Raw genomic sequence first — 16,143 nt, 5'->3', positions numbered from 1 at the left:
TATATTTCATAAAGATTGTTGAGGAATTGGTAGTGATTACTTCTATGAGGTAGTATTACTGATGATTTTTATCTTTTTTAGTATTATGATATATTTGAAAAATCATCTTGTAATAAAGTGGCATCACCTTTACAGAAAGAAAAAAGTATATTTTAAATAGAAGGTTGAGTTTCTCCAGGTTGCCTGAGTGCTGAGTGGGGAAGGTCACAAAGTTTTCCAGAGAGATGAAGGGAACCTTAGAGACAGAAGTCCATCTCCCCAGCGATGTGGAACATAGGGTGGAGCCAGCCTTCCAGGGTTTTCTGCAGGGAGAAAGCCTGGCGGATGTGAAGCAGGGCAGGGAAGACGGCCAGCAGGGTGGGGGTGTTCTGTTTGGCACCAATCCAGGCTCCGTGTTCTCTTGTAAGCCCTTGGGGAATAGGGCAGCTGTGGAATAAGGGAGGTTTGGGAGTCATGGGAATACAATTCTTCTCAAGCAGCCTGGCCCAGGCAGAGGAATGAGATGTCGTGGAGTGGACTGAATAGCATACACCCTACCCAAAAATTCGTATGCCCCTGGAACCTCAGAGTGGAAATCGAGTTTTTGCAGATATAATTAGTTAAGAATCTCGATGATGCAATCACAGGCCATGTCTTTGTAAGAGAAAGGAGAGGGAGATTTTGGCTACAGAGGCCCACAGGGAAGGAGGCCATGTGAAGATACAGCAGAGTCTGGATGAAGTTATCCAGCCATAAGCCCAGGAGCATCCGGAGACACCAGAAGCTGGGAGAGGCAATGAAGGACTCTCCTCTAGAGCATTCTGAGAGAGGAACGCTCTGCTGACACCTTGATTTTGGACTTCTCGTCTCTAGAACTATGAGAGAATAAGTTTCAGGTATCTAAAACCACCTGGATAGTGGTCATTTATTTTGGCCGTCTCAGGAAACAAATACACGGTGGTGAGTTGGTGAAGACAGGTAAAATCCAGAAGACGAAGGAGAACTCCTGATCCCTTTCATGGTGAAGTCCCTCGTGACTACAGTTCTGTCCAGGACTCTCGCTCTGCCTCCCTGCCCAGTATTTGTGGCACTTGGTTTATATTACCTTCTATAAGTCCTGAGTCTTACACTGAGTGGTGATCTCCTAAAGAAGGTCAGTACTGGGCGCCTGGGTGGCTCAGTTGGTTGAGCGTCTGACTTTGGCTTGGGTCATGATCTCTTGGTTCGTGGGTTTGAGCCCCACATCGGGCTCTGTGCTGACGGCTCGGAACCTGGAGCCTGCTTTGGATTCTGTGTCTTACTCTCTCTCTGCCCCTCTCCCGTTCACATTCTGTTTCTCTTTCAAAAAATAAATAAACATTAAAAAAAAAAAAAAAAAAAGAAGGTCAGTACTTCGTTTTGAATGCTTACTTCCTGCATGAATTTGAAAGATATTCATTTAAACTGGGCATCAGGCACAGAGATTGCCCTGATGGTGTTTTAGCAAAAGGAGTGCTGGTTTTCCTATCAATTTTGGTAAAGTGTTTGTATGTAGCCTTTAAGAGGAGGTAAAGGGGAAATCTCAGGGATTTTTGCCTTTACCCAACAGGCAAATTTTGAGATCCACTGGCCTCTTCTGAAGAATGGTTGGCAAGAAAAAGCCTAACCTTCCACTGAATGTTAGAGTATAAACTTTCATGCAATTTTTATTAATTCCGAGATAAAAATGATTGTGTAGGAATTCCCACTTCTCTGTGATTGCCCAAAGGTAAATTCCCAAGCAAGACCAGATATATACTTTGGCTTGATTAACAATTCAAGCGATATGAGATTTCAAAAAATTCTGATGTCTATATTTTGTATTCTTCACCTTTAAGAAATCTTAGTATGAACATTGTTTATAATATAACAGGGAATAATATGAACTTATAACTTTGCAGTGGTAGTCATTGATGCCAAATGGATCTTGCCACTAGTTTATTTATGGCTGTGCTATAACCTTAAGCAGAACACAGACAAGCAGCTATTGCTATTTAGTTATTAGGCATAAGCACAAAGGGTTAGGAGCTTCTCAGGCATTATTCATTGACAATAATCTGTAGCCTGCTATGAACAGTGCCACATGCTGTGCAAATATAGCAAGACTGCCTTCATAAATAATGCCAGAAACACTAGCTGTGCCAAGGCAGTTAGAATATATCGATAGCAAGTTAATGTGTTAGGCCCCCGGGTTTGCTTAATTGTACAGGCTAACTTAGCCTAGGCAAGTGAAGAGAACTGCCTTAGCTCATTGCAAATTTTGTACTCTATCATTCGGGCCCTTCTCCCCCCCACACCCCATCTTCCGGGCTTAAGATAGATCCTTCTAATAATGGTGCAATTTCCTTGACTCTCACGAAATTTTATCTTCTTACAATATACAGTGGTGGTGTCCTTATTTTGGTGATGGAAGTGGAATGCATTTTCTCTACTTGCAATTATCTTCTACCAGCAACAGAAATGAATTTTTAGCCTGTCCAGAGAAGTCAATGTCTGCTTATTTTTAGGCTGTTTAAGTGCATATGTGGCAGTAGCCTAAACTCTTCGCTCAATGTGTGCAAAGTAGCATTACTAACCCCCTCAGGCCACAGCCATGACATGGGAAAATGAGACATAAGATTATGGGGAATCCTCTCCAGCATGTGACCATGTAGCATTTTGAAAGATAAAGTTTCCATAGAATTACCCAAGACAAGGGTGATTTGTTCAGAATCATTCGAAAGGACGATGTAGCAGGCAGAATAATGGCCTTCCAAAGATGTCCATGTCCTAATCCCTGGAACCTATGGATATATCACATTACAGGGCAAAAAAGTATGTTGCAGATGTGATTGAATTAAGGATTTTAGGTGAGATTATTCTGGACTATCCAAGTAGGCCCAGAGAATCACAAGGGAAGCCAGAGAATCAGTGTCAGAGTGGTAGAGCATGACAAAAATTCAATGGGTCATTGTTGGCGTTAAAGATGGGAGGAGGCTATGAGCCAAGGAATGCAGGCAACCTCTACAAACTGGAGAAGGCAAAGCAACAGATTCTCCCCTAAAATCTCCAGAATGAATGCAGCCCTGACAATATCTTGATGATACTGACAATACCCCATGATACTCATGTTAGAGTTCTGATCTCCAGAACTATAAAATAATAACTGTGTTGTTTTAAATCATCAAGTCTGTGGTAATTTGATACAGCAGTAATAGGAAGCCAATACAGAAAGATAATAAATAATTCATACCGCCACCTTTATAAGAATGTGATCAAGTTCACTCATTCAGTTACACTGAGAAAATATTTACAGAACACTTACTACACACCAAGCATTGCCATTGTCATTGTGCTTTGGTATTGGTGGCATATGATCATGCATTTATTCTCAAAATAATTATTTATTCCCTACTAGGCACTGTTGCAGAGGATACACAGAGGAATAAGATGGATAAGATCCCTGCCTTCACATAGCTTATGCACTTGTATGGAAGGAAGTAGATGAAGAGCAAGTAAATGAATAAAATCATCGCAAGTTGCTAAAGAGAAAATTAAAACAGGGTAGGTGATAGCGATCAACTTGGGAAAAGCTCCCCTAGGTCAGCTGGGTAGGGAGAGCCTCTCTGAGAAGGAGGAGGTGACACTGGAGCTGAGACCCATCGGACAAGAAGGTGACAGCCTTGTATGTGGAACACAGGATGTTTAAAGAAAGGAGTGGCAAAGAGAAATGGAAAGCCAGGGGAGGCATTTCAGCATTGAGCGTCATGAGCTAATGAATGTTACAGTTTATTATGACCTTGCAATAATTAGAGTGCTTTTGTAGTATTATTCAAATGCTGAACTTAAGGAGAGTTTAGAGATCAAATAGCTCAATTTTCTCTTCTTAATGAAAACTGATGCCTACTTCGAGTAATTACTTGTTGGGGACACAAATTTGTCTCTTGTCTTCAGTTCATATGCTTTTTACCATACCACCCACCACCTGCACATATTTTTCCTAGTTTTTCGTCAGGATTGACCCTTTTCTTTCTTCCTCCTTTTAAATGAAATCACTCAGGAACTAAGATTGGTTGTACAAATAATAAAGAAATTCTCACAACTCATGGAACCGGACTTGGAAATTGGTCGGAAGACTCCATGAGAAATAGACCCTGTATTGTCCTCTTCTTTGTGATCTTCTATTCATGAATGACTTATTCTAGGTCATTCATATTGTTTTATGAAATAAGTTACTTCTAGTAGCAACATGCATAACCTTTGATTTTTTTTTTTCTTTTTATTTGCCACAGAGAAAAGGATTAGCACTGAAAATTGGATGCTTGGCAGTTGCTAGGCACCAAGCAGACACTCAAGAAGTGGCCATGAAACACAAAAAGATTTAAAAATCAACAACCGTTTACATCTTTAACCACAATCCCAATGAAGTAGATAAAGGTATCTGATTACTGGTATCTCCAGATATTTAATAAAAGAAATGGAATAATACTTTTGAACTTGCTGTGCTCTAACAGTTGTGTCTGCTGAATATAGTTATTAATAGGTTTGTCAGGTTCACTAAATGTTCAGGTTTAGTGGCCAGAAGGGTAGACAGTTGTATGCAAGGCAAAGTAAAATTGATGCCATTTAAATTTCAGTGAAGTTGGCTTGAATGTATCCTTAAAAAGACCCTGGTAATCTGAGTAGAAATAGGGTAAATGATTTATTCATTCCATGATCCCTGGTGTTTTTTCTTTTTCTACTTTCCTGTAGAGTTTCATGCTCAGAACTTCACCCTTCTGACCCTCTGAACTAGTTAACTCTGACCCTGAGATGTCACCAGCTATATCCCTTTTCCTCCAAACCACTCCCTTTTCATTCATGGCTCTCTTAAGAGAAAAGCACAACCTCTCCCCTAAGCTCTGTGGAGCCCTAGTAATCTCTGTCATAAATAATGTCAGTTTTGTGTGCTGAATTTTATATCTACAGTCATCTACCATGACAATGAATGAGATAGACCCAACTCTATCAGGAAGAGCAATGACCTGATAATGTGTTACTTTGCAGAATTAGCAACACAGATCAATGACACAGGCAGCATTATGCAGTGGTTGAAAGCACAGCCTCTAAAGCCGGACTGCTTGGGTTTGAATCTTGCTTTGCCATTTACAGGCTGTAAACCTCAGGCAAGTTACTTCTTTGTTTCTATTTTTTCATCTTTAAGAGGGGAAAAATAATAGTGACTACCTCGTTGTTATTAAGACAATTAAAAGGGATGATGTTTGTAAAGCTTTTAGCAAAATTCCTGGCCTGGTAGATATTATGTAAGCTGTTTGATGAAGTAAAATGCAGAGCTTTCATCAGAATAATCTTTCATGAGATCCTACTATTTTGTCCACTTTCTTCTCCCATTTTCTTAAAGTACACTTAGAAAACAGGGTCATTTAATTATTTTCAAAAGACAGGCCTTATGAATAAAGAAGTAAATACATCATTTCTATTGATAGCAAGTCGATCTTTGGACAGTTCCCACATGCATGAATTTCAGTTACCATGGTTGATTAACACCCGTCCTCCAGCAACACGGTTCGAATTTAAGTCACTATGACATAGTAACCAAATAGGCACATACGGTGCAAACTTCCTACTAGCTCTTCAGCCCACAACTTTTATGTCCATAACAGATGCCCATTATGATCAGGGACAAATCATGTCACTTTTAAAATATGTTGGTGATGGGTCACTGCACATCTGTTATTAGATCACATACAGACAGTAAAGCGTGTAGTGGTGTTGCTTCCTTGTCTCCGGGTGACCGACCTATGTGAAATTTTACAATATAGCTAATCAATTAACAGAGTGAACTGGCCAACAGAGACGAGAGTGCAATGAAGGGATAAGTGACAGCAAGTTGAATGAACATAAATTCAGCTGTAGAAACAATGGCCAACTGTGGGAATGTTGGCATTGGCCCATTTGACAGCCCGTAGATACGTAGCCAGAGAGACTTACTCAAGGTGAACTTCGTGAAGTTGAACTTATCAACACAAACAAGGAAAGTGATTTGACAAAAAGGTGAAGCTGTCCTAGAGAAAGTACCTTCTTCACATTGAAAGAGCTCTCAGAGTTGTTTCACAACATTGACAGCACGAAGGCTAAAATGTTTTGAAGATGATCAAAATGTAGAAAGCACTATGACAGTTCCCCAAAGCAGGAAAGATGCTCCTTTTGTAGCTTAAGTTATGCAATGACAACGAGAAGCCAGGCATCATTCAGACTGCTCTTGATGAATGTACAGATAAATAATTTTAATTCTCAATGGTTGTAATATTTTAAATTAAAATGCACTAAGTAAATATTATTTTCACTCTTTTTTTTTTACCTTTTCCTATACATTTGTAAACTATGATAAGGGAGGTTTTAAAGTTTTGACAAACATTTTAAAGGTCATAGAATAATTGTAATTTTTCCCATCAGTTATTAAGATTACTCTGTAGGGTATCATCTTACATGGTCATTTCTATAGTCTTGCACTACGGTGCAAAATGAGGACTACGTGTACTATTTTGGTTGCGGTCATAATCTAATAAAAGGGGTAGGAAAGATCATCTGAGAAAAATTATTATGCTGTTTGGGCTACAGCCTTGAACACAAACAAAAATTTTATTCAAACATGGTAAATTATTCTGTCCTTGGGACATTTTTTGGCCCAACTTTAATCACCATTAAATAATGTCACAAAACTTCATTTATTTGGATTATCAGAATCGAGGATTCTCTAAATAGATCAAGATACCTGACATCTGAATTCTCATTTCCTGGCCCTATATTTTCCACAGGGAAGGAGCCTTTTTCCTTCAGCAGTTCAAGAGAGCGTGTCATTGGACATAAATTATATGCTCAATATAGAACTTGAATTGGGAAAGATCCCACACTAAAGGGCACTGAATGTCAATGTTCATCTGAAATAACACATAAAACATTATAGTCATTCTATCCAACTTAAGAAAGAACACAAAATTTAAGGTTTTGTGAGTAGGCATCAATATTATTTTGATACTTATAGATTCCTAACGTTTTTTCATTGAAAATAGGCCTAAATAGTTTGGCCATCTGTTTCCTATCCATTTGAATATAATAAATTGGAGTTAGGAATTTCTGCACATTTTAAGGATTGTTTATATGCCAGTGTTCTTAAGAATATTCCTTCCTGGGGCCCCTGGGTGGCTCAGTCAGTTGAGCATCCGACTTTGGCTCAGGTCATGATCTCGCGGTCTGTGAGTTCGAGTCCCGCGTCGGGCTCTGTGCTGACAGCTCAGAGCCTGGAGCCTGCTTAGGATTCTGTGTCTCCCTCTCTCTCTGCCCCTCCCCCGCTCATGCTCTGTCTCTCTCTCTCTCTCTCTCTCTCTCTGTCAAAAATAAATAAAATATTTAAAAAATTTTTTAAAAAGAATATTCCTTCTTAATTCAGGATCTTGTAATATTAACCCTGCCCTTATCCATCTGAGTCCCAATCAAAGGGAAACTTCCTCCACATTCTTTGCAATGGAACCTCCACTTCTGTATCCTCCACTGAGAGAAAGAGATAATCCTAGAGTCATAAGAAAATCTTCATGATTATTACTTTCAAGCTGAAGTGGTCAAAGTAAGATTCAGAAAGATCAGAGGATTCCAAGAATCTGGGACTCTGGTTATTGACACTTGTTGCCTCACATTCTTTTTTCCTGATTCTTTCCCTTGGGGAGATTCTCAAGATTAATTCCAACCACACTTAGGCTTCATGCTACTTGAATTCTCAAAAGTCAGTTAAAAATTACCAGAATATTCTACATTCTAAAACATAAAAAAAAGAAAAACATAGGAAACACCTATAATTGCAAATAGTTCTTGATCATAGCATGCCCATTTCTAATCACGAAGGGAAATGCAATAAAATATGTTTTAGCATCACCAAGTAGACATTATGTCTTGTTAGTAGTAGTGTGGAAAAACAGTCTCCCTCAGTTATTTGCTTCTGGGGGTGTAAATTAGTTCATATCTGTACGTAGGAGTATAAACATCAATTTAGCAATATCCATCAGAAGTCAAAATGGGGACCTTTGGTCATTGGCTTCACTTCTTGGACTTATCTAACATCTTGAACATCTGTGAAATGATGCGTGTTTAAGAACATTTGCCTGCAGAATCATTTATAATAGCAAACAATTAAATGTACCATGTAACAAGATGTTAAAAATTACATTTCAGTTATGATGCCAGTGAAGTGAGTTTCAAATACTAAAATAGTTCTAAGATGTATTTCCTTTTACAGGAATTATAAAGAAAATGCTATAGAAATGGTTTTACACCTCTCAGTCCAGGTGAAGGATTATAAGAAAGGGTCAGAGATTGGAGAGAGAATCTATAAAACCTATTATTTCTAAGAGGATGAAAGAGAGATACAATAACATTCCAAGTTGGGTGCCATGGAGAGAACCACTCAGAAATGTGTTCCTTGAAGTAGAATGTTTCAGAGAACTTGGTGCCTTGGTCATGCCTAAGAAAGTTCAAGTGCCCTGTGGTAGTACATTCAAGTGGCTGCACTGGGATCAGGCAGCATTCTGTTTGTTAGAGCAAAGGCATAGCCAACAGGATAGTGGCTGCAGTAGGCACTATAATGGCCTCATAAAAATGTCTATGCCATAATCCTTGCTACCTGCCAGTATGTTAAGTTACATGGCAAGGAGTTAAAATTGCAGGTAGAATTAATGCTGGTAGTAAGCTGACCTTGAGGTAGGGAGTGTATTTTGGATTATTCTGAACCCAGTGTAGTAGGAATTTAGATCCAGGAGTGTGCTGAAATATAATGAGCCTCTGTCAAAAGGGAGGGAGAGATTGGAATATGCCTGGGTGTGTACTACTCAGATTATCATCACCTTCATTTACCAGGATTTGTGTGAGAACCCCAGGAAGTAGAGGAAGTAATAACATACTCCCACACAGCTTGCTGTGAGAAAAAGGCATTTCTTCACTTCAGCAGGATGACTTGTTTGTGTCAAGGAGACAAGGCAAGGAATCAGCAGTGACATCAGAGTAGTCAGGAGCAGGACCAGGAGAAACCATAGAAACCATGGTAACCTGGGAAGTGCACCGACAGCCCATGGCAGGGTAGTAGAAGGCTTTAGGATGACAAGCTGGGACTGTGACACTACGGACAGGAACAACATAGGAGACAGAAGGACATGAAAGCAGGAGTGGTTCTGACAAAGGAGCATCACTGACCACCCAAAATCAAAGGATTCATCCATCTATGCATTCAGAAGCACATGTGCAAAGCCCATAGGACCTTCCTTAATGAGTCTGGGGAAATTAGGGGCTGATAGAGGACAGAGTATGGCCTTTGGAAACTCCGCTGGAGGAGGCTGAATTTAAAAAGTTAATGTTTCTTAATAATTCTGAGCAGTCTTCAACTCTCATTTAATGGGATTTGGGCAAATACGGATGAAATTACATCAGAACCATTCAGACTTTAAAAATTGAACTCCTGTTTTACTTTCATCTTCTGTATCAAGAGAAAGAATTTTCACATTAGAAAGAGTAAAGTCACCATGGTTAAGAAAAACACCAAATAGCAACACAGTGAAGAGAGGATTAGATCATATTCCTTTCATAATAAATAGTTGCTAATATGACTGTAGAGCCATTATATATTATCTTCAAAAACTTATGGAATGTAGAGGAGGTTCCTCAGAATTTTTTTTTTTCTGTCATTTTTCTCTTTTAAGTTTTCTGAAAGGAAAGAGATCTGTTCCAGGGTCATATATATGATTTCAATGTTTAATGGACTTTCCAAAAGGATTATGATTATAAGCGTGCTTTGGGATCACAAAGAGCTAACATGGTTTCACCAAGACTATATAATGTGATTTGATATTCTTGAGAAGAGTGTGTCTGTCAAATCTCTAAACTTCACGAAAGAGATGGTAAAATATGACTTTAATCATAGTAATATAACAGCTACCCACAAGCTAAGTATTCGGCCCTGTGATTTTCAACATTTTACTCTATAACTTGAATGAAGACAAAGATAGCCAGTTTATCCAATTTTATTTTTCTAAGTTCATCTATTTATTTTGAGAGACACAGAGAGGAGGGGCGGAGGGAGAGAAGAGGAGAAGCAGAGAGAAAGGGAAAGAGGGAGAATTCCAAACAGGCTCCTCATTGTCAGCGTGGAGCCGATGCAGGGCTCAAACCCACAAACTGGGAGATCATGACCTGAGCCAAAATCAAGAGTCGGAAGCTTAACAGACTGAGTTACCGAGACACCCCGAATTTATCCAGGTTTGAATGATGCAAACATAGGATTCTGAACGATAAACATTTTCAATAGGGTGAAATTAAAAGTTAAAAATTAATGAGATGCAATGCAACAGATATTAATATAAATTATCGTATCTATGTTTAAAACAATAAATGCAAATAACAGATTTTGGGAATTTTAATATGATGAAAATCAGTGTAAAGTTTTAGTTGGCTAGTACAAATTGAGTAGATGTGGATAATGAAAAGGTTTGCGAAATTTTGTTTTCCATAAATGAAAGTTTAGTGTATGGAATGAGAAAAGCAAAAGCTTATTGTTCTCTGAAGAACATAAACCATATCAAAATACTGAACTGTTTTAACAGATTTCACCAAGACATGTATACATTAGAGCATAATTATTGAAGAATGGCCAGGATCAGAGAAATGAATCCTGAAAACAGAAAACTTTGGTGACACAAAGTTGTTACTTAAATACCTGAGAAATGGTCATGAGGAAGAAGTATTAGATTTGTTCTCTAGATTTTCTATTGCAAAAATTGCAACATGTTGGTGAGTTGATTGCTAGGACCTGAGGTGTGAGAGAGGAGGCTGGAGAAAACAAAGCATCCAAGTCATGAAGAAGTTGCCATGATAAGGAGAGTGGATAATGAGACAGAAGGGCTGTCTGCAGTAGAGAAAGAGGAATAAGTTTGTGTTTCTGGATGGTCTCTTGGGCTGCTCTGGGGAAGCAGAGGCTGCCATCTAAAGAAGATGTTGTGACAAGGGTGGGGTCTAGAAATGGAGTCTGGGTAGGGTAACCTCCAAGATTTGTAGATTTTAACTACGAATGTAAAACTTCAGAGAAAATCAAAGCACTGCTTTTCCAGAATTATCCTGTGGTCACAGCCACTCTTATAATTAACAAAAAGGCAAGGTTTATATTTCCTTGAGAAAATTTCAAACTTCTCATCTAGAAATAGCTCACACAGAAATACAGTGAATGAGAAAAGGGAACGCTGTAATAAATTATAAACTGGAATTTAATTAGCAAGGAAAACTAAGCATAAAGCAATTTAAAATAGGCTTGCCTGAGACAGGCTTTGGTTTCTGAAGCTTTAGAAAATAAGCTTACTCATACATAGAAAAAAAAAATGGAACTGAGAAATTGTTCCCACCATCATCATCGTCATTACCAACTGGAACATAAACCCCAAAACCTCCATGGTATATATTTTTTTCCTTTCAAGTAGATAACAGTAAAAAATTGCAGAGATGGTGGATTTAGAATAGCCAATGCTACTTCTATTTATTGGGTCTCTTTGTTACTTGCTGTAAGGAAAACTAAATTGTAGAGACCAAAATACTAAATTTGCTAAGTAGGGTCTACACTTCATTTCTCAACTAGCATCACATTGTTGTTGGATTGAACTAGCTTAATTTTATTAGCTTTATTACTAATGTCAGTGAATGCCTACATGTTGTGTGTTTTTTACAAGTCTTTCATTTTACAGCAAGGGCCAGGGTCAGCCAATAGTTGCATACCCTGCTGCGCTAACAAATGGAAATAGAATGGCAGAGTAGAATGAGGACTAGATTGACAGAAGGTTCCAGCTGAAAGGAGTTATGGTTAAGCACGTGTACTCTGGAATCAGTCAAGACTGGAATCACTCTGTCTTTCTGCATGACTCTATTTTCCTATTAAATGAGCTATTGAGTACCTCATAGGATAGTTAAAGGTTAAAAAGGTTGAAATAAGTAAAGTTTTATAGCTGGGGTTGGTGTAGGGTAGGTAGTCAAATGATGTTAACTATTATTCTTAGTGCTGGCTGTGGCTCAAGTAGTTATTATGCAGATCAAGATCATTAACTTCCTTGGGATTTAGTTTCCTCATCTCTAGAAGGAAGGTGTTAGACTAGATGCTAGCAAATGATCCTTCCAGATCTCCTTAGTTAATAGAATCATAATATCTTTTTAAAATCTTAATTTATCAGTTATATATTGAGTGCCTATTATGTACAAAGAATTATGCCTTGGAATAATGGGATATATGGATATTTTATTGACCTTCAAGAGTTTACAAATTATAAAGGAAATGAGACATAAAGATGTAACCTTGATCAGGCCCTATGGGACAACTTTTGTGCACTTCATACTGTGTTTAAGGTTCAGCCGGAAGAGTGGGGAAAAGGGAGAGGAGCATTTGGGTAGAGGCAACACAGAGAGCAAAGATACAGAGATGGGAAAGCACAAAAGTATAAATACTTTTGAGGCATACACCAATGGTGCATACACCAATTTAATGAGATTTCCCATAGTAAGAGTAGAAGACCGGGTTGGAAAGAGAAGTTGTGCCACATTGTAGAGCATACTGAATGCTGCTGGGTAAGCATGGGTCAGTCTGTAAGTAAAAAAAAAAGCTGTTATAGATTTCAGAGAGCAGAATCATGGTCCTGGTAAGAGGAGAGAGAAGTGAATGCTAGATAAGAGAGTGAGTAAGAGCCTGAGAAGAGGTAGTAAAAACAGACTTGACCTGGTGATTGGCATCCTTCTCATTAACTCCCTTGACATTTACCACTTCCTTGGATCTTCAGTCAACCCTGGTTCCAATGCACATCCTTTCTGCTCCCTTCTGATGTTCCACTTGGGTAGGTCTCCTTTCCAAAGAGCTGAATGTTCTCTTTCCCTTCATGATGCTAGGAAGAAGTGGGAAAACCAGCTGCATGCATTTTTGCTGCCACAACCATTCTTCTCTCTGATGAGGTACATTAAAGAACCCTCACCTCTATGAGATTTGTGCTTTATCCAGCCACCTACAATCACACTTAAGTGCTAATACAAGTAAATTCAGACTTTTTCCTACCTGGAACTTTTGCTTTGAAGCCTCCTCCGCTCTCCTGCTCTGGAGAACTCCATTGGGCAAAGTGGAAATCCCATGATCTTTCCCCTTTTACCTTAAAGCCTTACACATAGCCAAATTCCACACAGTCCTCTTTCCTTTGTTCTCCCTCATCCTACAACCTCTATCAGATATCCAGAGCTGATAGATAGATAGCAACAAAAGGAACATCTGGCTTCAAATCTTGCCAAGACTAAGAACATGAAAGAGGAAGAAGAGAGATTTGGCAATCCCCTGATTCCTTCCTCTCAGAGGCCAATCCTGAGCATGGGTTTGCTGAACATTGCTGCAGTGGTTCATTTAGGTCTTTGATAGAACCTTCATATCTGTATTTCCTGAGGAGGTTAGAGTGAAAAGGTCTGGGTGAATGGAGCAAATGATATCTTACAAAGAGCATGAACTTTGGAATTGGCAGACATGTCTGGATTCAGATTTTTGATTTATCACTTAATGGTAGCAAATACTTCTCTACACTTCTGTTTTCTCATCTGTAAGTGGGCATAAAACACCAAGGAGAAATAAACAAACAAACAAACAAAAAACTACTACATAATAGAAATGTATTGAATTCTACCCTCCTCATTACTTGCTGCAGTGAAAGCTTCTCCCCAATTTCTTACACACTTAGTGCCACATCAGTGGCTTGTTATTTATTCAAACTTGTGGCAGAAAAGTATCTATTATCAATTATTTAAACAATTTCTTTAAATATACTATCTTTAATAGTAAAATAAAATGTTTAATTCCTCATTTAAAATGCCCTGGAGCTCCTGGGTGGCTCAATCAGTTAAGCGTCCAACTTTGGCTCAGGTCATGATCTTGCAGTTCATGAGTTTGAGCTCCACGTCGGGCTCTTTGCTGACAGCTCTGAGCCTGGAGCCTCGTTTGGATTCTGTGTCTCCCTCTCTCTGCCCCTCCCCCACTCATGCTGTCTCTATCTCAAAAACAAATAAATGGTAAAAAATTTTTTAAAATGCCTCAAGCATTTTGTACTTTCAAAATACTTTGGAATGGTTTAGAAATCGAAACATTGCACTAATTACCTACTATACCTCCTTTTCTGCCTGATCCATCCATTCTTTAGGAGCTGTCTCCTCAGAAATGTCCTTTTTCGTGACCTTTCTTTCCATCCTGGTAAATTAGCATTCCTCCAAAACTTCTTTGAATCATGCACACATCTCCATTTGAACATATACTTCAAGATAGTATAATTGTATATGACATATCTGCCTTCCTTTCTGGACTGAGAACTCCTTATGAGACGTCCATTAACATTGGTTTTTCCTCTTGGGCTCATTATACCCTCTTCTGCCACAGACTAAGCATTCAGTGTCTTCACAGCACCCCCTTGGCTTCCAAGTGCTCCTCTACAATAGCCCCTGTATTGTCTTAGTCTTCTAGAAGTTTCTTCATGTTTTTGATAACTCTACATTCATCCACCTTAAAATGTTTCTGTCCTGTGACCCAATTCTAATAGCTAAGCTATGTAACTAGCAACCAGCTAATACATTTAAACAATCCATGCTAAAATGTTATCAGGCAGGGGTTTGAAATGCACCTTATATGTAATATACAGTATATTCTAATATTTGCTTTAAAATGTAACCACTGAAGTCTATGTCAGACATTGAACCTGGCTAATGAGATTATTTCCTTCTTAAACGCCATCACATATGATAGGGTTAGCTCTGGAGACACATTGCCTGAGATTACTTTTTGGTTGTATCACCATGGGCAAGTTCGTTGACTTCTCTGTGTTTGATATATAAAGGGAGTTTGCACATACATATACAAAATGGGGATAAAAAGAGAAATTATTTCCTAGGGTTGTCCTGATGTTTAATAGATTTAATACACACAGTGTGGTTAACAAACGTATCTGACATTCAGTGACCCTATATAACTATAAAGCTAATGCTACTCCTTGCACAAGATGCCTGACTATAGAGTTGTAACTGAATATAGTGAGAGACCTCACTTAAGAAAATATTTTCCTGAACTCACCATTCCATAACCACAAATTATGTGGGACAGAGAACTTGAAAGGGAGGTATTTACATTAACCCCATTTCCTATGAGATAGATGATAGATAGATAGATAGATAGATAGATAATAGATAGATGATAGATAGATAGATAGATAGATAGATACACATATGACACATACACATATACACACCATATATGTACCGGGTGTTGAGTTTGAAAGAACATTGAATCAGGAATTAGATGATTCATGTACATGTCTTGATTCCACCATTCACCAGCAGTACAAACACAAAGTCTTAGAGCTCTAGTTTATCTCTAAAAAAATAGAACTGACTGCCTGCCAAACTCACAGGATGTTGTGGAGACCAAATAGGTTAAAAAATAAATCCCTTGGTAAATTGTAAAGTGCAATGCAAACAGGAGGCATCCATTAGTCTGTGAGATTTTCCAGGGAAGGGACAGCTCTTATCCCAGTGTTTGTCAGCCAATAAATGTTCACTAGTCTTGTGTAATATGAATTCTTAAGGACAGGATGCTTGCACCAGGTTAGGAAAATATTTAAAATGTGTGAGACTTAACTTGAAGAGCAAAACAGAAACTTTAAGATCTCATACACCCTTTCACTTCCATGGTGTTTGAAAAGAAGTGTTTTCAAGCAGAGGGGAAAGTTTTAAGGGAAGCTTTTGCTTACAATATTACCTGAAGTAATTGTCTGTAGTTACATGAGTACATGTCCTTCTTCCCCTTGTGGTAGACTCTGGAACTTCTAACTATTGCAGTGTCCCAGAGAGCAGTGCTCAGCATATGCTTGCTGAATAAATTAATGGATGAACAAGTGAAAATTTTCTACATTCAGCCAAACGAGCAAAATTAAAAGCATTCAGAAAAATCCTGCATCCCTTAACTATACATCTCTTAAAATTATTTTATTTGTTTTGGCTTTTTTTTTTCTTTAATGAATACTACTATAAAAACAGCAAGTCTTTCTTTAGGCTGGTTGTCATGAAAATTCTTTTATATTA

The 16,143-nt window shown here is 38.4% G+C and overlaps 1 long non-coding RNA gene across 12 annotated transcripts in view; it reads left to right on the top strand.

The window, feature by feature from the left end:
* The window catches only part of LOC147581273 (uncharacterized), a 276,532-nt gene that overhangs the window by 193,569 nt on the left and 66,820 nt on the right, over nucleotides 1-16,143 (top strand). Inside the window, exons 6-8 of one of the 12 annotated variants that reach the window (XR_015251614.1) lie at nucleotides 3,395-3,540; nucleotides 4,269-4,413; nucleotides 5,023-5,175. The exons of the other annotated variants lie outside the window; for them this stretch is intronic. This is a non-coding gene — a long non-coding RNA (uncharacterized LOC147581273). Of the gene's footprint in view, nucleotides 1-3,394; nucleotides 3,541-4,268; nucleotides 4,414-5,022; nucleotides 5,176-16,143 lie in introns of those variants that run through there. 12 annotated transcript variants of the gene reach the window in all.

The sequence above is a fragment of the Puma concolor genome, chromosome B2 (genome assembly GCF_028749965.1).
Source record: "Puma concolor isolate L17-30 chromosome B2, mPumCon1.1.hap2, whole genome shotgun sequence".
In the NCBI taxonomy this organism is placed as follows: Eukaryota; Metazoa; Chordata; class Mammalia; order Carnivora; family Felidae; genus Puma; species Puma concolor.
Note: the sequence above shows the minus strand (reverse complement) of the source record. Positions and strands in the feature narration are given on the sequence as shown.